A 6,000-nucleotide genomic window follows, 5' to 3' on the forward strand; every position below is an offset into this window, starting at 1 on the left:
TCAGATTAGATTAGGGCCCACCCTACTGGCCTCATTTTAGCTTAATTACCTCTTTAAAGGTCTTATCTCCTAATACAGTCACATTCTGAGGTGCTAGGGGTTAGAGCTGCAACAAATGGATTTTTGTGGGGGGAAGGGGGAACACATGTCAACCCATAACAGTAGAGTAACTGCCCCGTACTGTCACAGCAGGTCAGATGTGGAGCTGGGATCTGAACCCAGATCCAGAGTGGGAGGCTTAGCTGTCATGCTGTGCTGCCCCATAGCTACAGCTGGTGGGAGAAATGGTGCTCTCTGTCCATTTCAGTCAGGATAGTGGTGTGATGACCTGTACAGCTCAGGGTGGGAGGATAAAGGCAGGACGTTGAAAAAGCAAAAAACAAGCTTCTTTAGATAGGACAGTAAAATTGAATCATATCACAGATTATCAAGGATGTCCATAGGAATTTGGCAGATGTGTATTTAAAAAAAAGTTTGGGGAAGATAACCAGTTACCTAACCTGAGAATTTTTGCTGTTGGTGAAATCAGTGTGCTGCCATTCAGCTCTCCTACCCAAGTGTAAACAGATGCTGGGTATGGGTGGTATTGGAGTACCCAGATGCCAGGTGGATGCAGTTACCATGAGATGAGAGACGCAGGTGGGGGATAGAGACAGAATGGCTACAGACGTGGGCTGGACATGGAGAAGGGCACACGTATCCATGTGGCTTCCCCAATGTCCTTTAGGCTGCCTGCTGCCTCAGTAGTGTTGGAGGTAACTAGAAGTGTGTTCTGCCGTTTTGGGGTCAACCTGAGACCCAGAAAAGTCAGACTGCAGCTGTCAGAGCCAGCCTCATCACCTGGCATTTGCCCTGCACACCAGCCCAGCAAGTCTACTCCTGGTTTTCCAGATATGCTGTGCAGGGTCCCACCTGCATGCCTTTGGTAAGCTGTCCCCTCGACATGAATGCCCTCCATCACTGCCACCACCACCACCACCACCCCCACCATGTCTCCAGAGGTAAAACCCTCCTCACGATTTCTGGCAACCTCCCACCTTGGAAACTGAGATGGTTCCTCCCTTCACTGTCCCCTTGATTGTTAACATTTCACTCCATTCCAGGACTTTTTATTTATTACATGTTTCTGCATCTCTTCCCTTCACTTAACAGGATATTTGAAAACATGAGCCAAGCCTTCTGCGTTTTTCTGTCTGCTGGCTCCTGACACAGTGCCAGGCACATCGTAGGCACTCAGCAAATAACTGTAGAATGGATGGTCATCTAGAGAAATCTGCAGTTCCAGAGGTATATATTCTTCGGTCTGCACACAACTGAAAAATAATAATACGTTGTCAATGTTGATAATTTCAGAGATTTCACAGAAAAAAATTGGATTATTGGCTTCTCTTTAAAAATCAAAAGATCTGGCCACACTAGGCTTGCATTCCCACGTACGACGAGCTGAAGTTCAGTGGTGGCGTTCCCTTTTGGGCAAGACGCTCACTGTGCAAGACGCCCAGCCTCTACCCCTCCCTAAGTATTTTTGCCTCACATCCTGCCTTCTTCACTCATTTATGAAACCCATTTCACCCTTGTTAGGCATTTTGCGCCCCCTGATCCTATCAGACCAGGTCATCAGACCCTCCTCTTCTTTTCATGGCCATTCCCAGCACGGGTGCTACAGTGGTTCCATCATCTGATTTTTGCTGTACCCACGTCTCACCCCCACAATCTATTCTGAAAGGGCCAGAGAGCAAGGAGAAGGATGCTTCTTTTGGTTCACGGAAAGAGAGCTAAAGGAAAGCTCTGTCTTCTTCGGGCGTATCAGATGTTGGCCCTGGTGAGAGGTGGGATACTGGCCGGGATGGGCAAACCAGCCAGCTGGGATGGCAGCTCCTATGTCTCAGCCAGCAAACACCTTCTCAGAGCCGAGCCTGCATAAGACAGTTCCACTGACCACATTAGAGTCACAGGGGACTCGTTACCTCTGAAACTTCCTCTCTGCAACAGTCGCACCCTGTGTGAGGGAACCAAGAATGGAATATGATCGTCTCATATATGTGCTGCCATGAGGTTTCAGACGACCGTACTGCCATGAGCTTTCAACACTGAGAAAATAAATCAGAGCTCTCTGGAAATAACAGCAGCACTGTGTCCTGGAACCCAAAGAATAATAATCCCAGGCCATCAGTTGTCCAAGCTGAAAACAGTTTCTTCCTCTCTCTTTGCTGTGCCTGGGAGGACATGACACAGACCCTTAGCCCAGGAGCAACGTGAGCCCTGGCCAGGGACATAGAAGGGGCTGCTCCCACCGCTGCTGAGAGGCCAGGGAAGACGGGAGACTTTCCCTTTACAGAGGATGAGGGTCACTTCCTATGTGTTAGCGTGAAGCACAGTTTGGGAAGACAGAGTGTGCTTCAGGAGCCCCAAATATCTGGACTCGAAGGGAACCTTCGCACCCAGATCTGGGGTATTCACAAGATGAAGAAACATGAACCACGTATGGAGAATTTACATGTTCAGAAGCGCATGAAGTCTTCCCCACGCACGGCCTCCCGACACTCTGAGCAGTAGGCACCATCATTTCACCCATTTTACAGATGCTGATGCTGCTGCTAAGCAGGCAAAGCAGGCCACGAAGCTCGTGAGCAGCAGGGTACCGTCTGAACCCAGGAGGCTCCTAGCTCTCCCCCTCTGTCACCTCCCCGTTCATTCACTTACTTCACAAATACCCACTGGCACCTGCTCTGAGCCAGGCACAGTTCTAGGTGCTGGGGATACAGTGAACAAATAAAATAAGAATCCCTGCCCTCAATCAGAAGCCACGTCTACCCGGCGTGTCCTGCATGTGTCGAGTCTATACTCCACGGTCGTGAAGGCTGTTCCCGGGAAGGCCTTACTTCTGAAGCACCCAGGGCAGACGTGAATCTGGAGAGAGGCAGGGGCTTAGCTGCTGCATGTGCAGTTTTAAAGTAAAGTCGAGAGGCTAAAAAAGTTCCTGCTGAACTTGAAAATGAGGTTGGGGTATGGTCTATCAGTTTTTCCTGGAGGGAAAAAAAATCCCCCAATTTTAATTCCCTTCTGAACTCAGCCACATGTTGAGATAAGGAAGGTGGAGTTGTAAATCAACTCAGCTCCCTTGGGAGAAAAATTATAGTAACAAGCTTTTAAAAAATGATGATAATAATACGCTATATGATTTCAAAGTGCCTCCCCACCACTCCCCCCTTTTTTTGACAACTGAAATTGATTTTGAAAGGAAAGACTGGAGATTTTCGTAGAATACAATCCAGACTTTCTAAATCTAAACCCTCTCACCAAAGAGGCTGCAGATCTGGGGAGCCTGGGCCCTGTTGATAATGCCCTACTCTGTGCCCGACACACTACACCCACCCCCACATGTCACTCAACATGCCTGAGAGCTCACAGGAGAAGGAAGGACAGATGGAATGATATTAAGACTGAAATCAATACAGCTTTCTTTTACATTTCCCAATAGTCTCAATAACTTCAAAGAAGCAGATATGAATATAATTAATGAGCAGAACACCAAGTGGAAAATAAATCTGGAGCTTGTTTTATGAGCACTGCTGGAATGATGGATTTAGAATGGCAGGCAAGTTTGCTGACAAATCTGACTACTCCCTCGTTTCCAATGGTATAGCATCTTAGAGCAACGCAAGCTGATCTGCCTGGGTGCCCCTTCGGAAAAATACTTGCTGGAACTACTTGGTACCCAGCTAAACAGAGCCCTTGTACTCTGATGCATTCAGCCGCATTAAAATTTATGTTTGAATCAGTACTAGGATGAATCCTCCGACCAGCTCTCCATTTGGCTGCTTCTGCAAGCTAATCCTTCTTTAAAATATGTATATTCTTAGGAAACTGACCAAACTGATTATCAATGCTCAGAGGAAATTCACACTTCTATTTGGAAAAGAAATGAGCTCTCACTAGAGAATGGGTGAAAAAGCTACAAAAAAAATACATGGCCTTGGCTGTGGTTCTAATTTTGTCTCTAATTGTGTGGCCTCCTTATGGAAATTCCTCAAAAGTTCTGATCCTCAGTTTCCTCACCAACAGTGGTAGTAATGGTAAAAATAATAATACAAGTATATTCACCGGGTGTTCACTGTGTATTAGACTGACCCTGTTCTAAAAGGTTCATACACTTATCTCTTTGAACTCTTCCAACAGCCCACTGAGGTATTAGCTATTACATCCCCTTTTTATAGATGAGGAAACTGAGGGTCAGAGAGGTGCAATGACTAGCCCGTGCTATTAAGAACGTGAAAGCCGGCATTTGAGGTGAAGTATCCTGACTTCAGAGTCTCTATTCTTAACCACTGTTTTCTTAGGTCTGGCAGCCAGGAGGCCTCAGGTAGCAGTTCACTCATTCAACCCTGGCTGCGTTAATTTACTCTGTGTTGTCAGCTTCCTGCTCTCTAAAATGACAACAATAATACTCTCCCATCTTATATCCTGAACTTAGTATATTTGGCCTGTAAAAGTCAAAAGAAGAAGAGGAAATGAATGGCAAATTGTGATAGTCTCTTTATATGTGATGGAACCAGAAGCCACTGGAAAAAAATGGTCCTTCTCATTTCTTCTAGCCTACCTACAGCATCATGAGTTACAAAGACAGGGATACTGGTTCCTTCGCTCCTAAATCCTCCTAGCTCACTGTGGCCCATCTAAACAACTAGCTATTCAGGCGAGTGTAACAGGTCTGCACAGCAAAACTAGAAGAGGGTGGTGATTTTTCACGAATATAAACCGTGTGGAATCAAACCAAAGCATTCAGGCCCTGGAGAGACTGTCACAAAGCTGGATTATTAACATTGACTTTCTATTCCGGGTCAAATTCACTAGTTTGTGCCCACAGTGTTGGTCTAATATTTGGCCCCATTGACAACCCTGTTTCTAACACTTCTGCCCTCCAAGGACTAGGATGCATTAATTTAGCCAGAAAAATGTGCCGGGGTGCAGAGAAGTCTCATTACAAGACTTACCCAGAGAGAAAGAGAAATAGCAGTTCGTTCTAGCGATTGTCACAAAAGATACACAACTGTCTTGATATTCTTTCTTTTAAACCAGTTGTAAAGAGAGAATGTTGCACCCTGAACTAGGAGGACACAGACACGTGGAATCTCGATCAAGCTGGCTGCTCCGTCTTTACGGGGCAGGCAGTGAGAGCAGCTCCGGCAGGTGAGGACTCTGAGTGAGGGGACTGGCCGTCATTACCCTGGTTCATGGGCAGAGACAACAGTGCGGAGGTCACACTCCTCCTCAGGTCGACGGAGGAGCAGGGCCCAGGAGGAGAAGGAGCCTCGTGAATGCTCTGCCTCTGCTCCTGCAGCAGCGGCCCTTGGTCATGCAGTCCTGCAAAATTAAAAACATCGGGCTGGCCAAAGGAAAAAAAAACACAACGGCTCCCATGAGCGAACCCTTAGTCTTTTTTATGTGGTAAGGAAATCTGAGGTCTAATCAGTAGCTGTAATTGAAAGGCTCCTTGAGGGGATCTCGAAGCTCCTCTTCCTGCCATTAATTCGAACGTTAGCCCTCTCGTGGCGTACAGACAGGAGCGGAGGTGATGCGTGGGGGCCCCTGGAAGGCGGGGAAGAGCATCCCGCTGAAGCCGCAAAGCCGCTGCGGAGCCGGGTGCGCTGGGCGTGCGCACGTGCGCACCTCACGGGGCTCCACCTGTGCACACCTGCGGCCACAGCGCCTCTCCTTCTGCCGCGGGAGGAAGACTTGGCCTGTGGTCCTCCCTCAGCCTCCTTTCAGGAAGGCCACATTCATAAGGCATGGGTGGGGTGGGAAAGGGAGGGGGACATGGATGGGGGTTGGGGCGTTGGGGAAGGGTCGAGAAGATGGGAGGCGGGAGAAAATGAACCAATAGAGCAGTGGCAAGCAGTGCTATTTGGGAGCTTTAAAGGACTTTTAAGGGAACGCCATCTACTCTCTTTGGCTTTATTTTTGCAAGGTTGTTGAAGCTCCTACTAAGAGCTAAATTAA

At 47.7% G+C, this 6,000-nt stretch overlaps 1 long non-coding RNA gene across 1 annotated transcript in view; it reads left to right on the forward strand.

The window, feature by feature from the left end:
- Window positions 1-5,784, forward strand: part of LOC147915878 (uncharacterized) — a 170,514-nt gene extending 164,730 nt beyond the window's left edge. Inside the window, exon 3 of the long non-coding RNA XR_015553847.1 lies at window positions 1,153-5,784. This is a non-coding gene — a long non-coding RNA (uncharacterized LOC147915878). The remainder of the gene's footprint in view (window positions 1-1,152) is intronic.
- Window positions 5,785-6,000: the final 216 nt, after the last annotated feature.

The sequence above is a fragment of the Ceratotherium simum genome, chromosome 12 (genome assembly GCF_057802395.1).
Source record: "Ceratotherium simum simum isolate JZ-2026a chromosome 12, ASM5780239v1, whole genome shotgun sequence".
NCBI classification, from domain to species: Eukaryota; Metazoa; Chordata; class Mammalia; order Perissodactyla; family Rhinocerotidae; genus Ceratotherium; species Ceratotherium simum.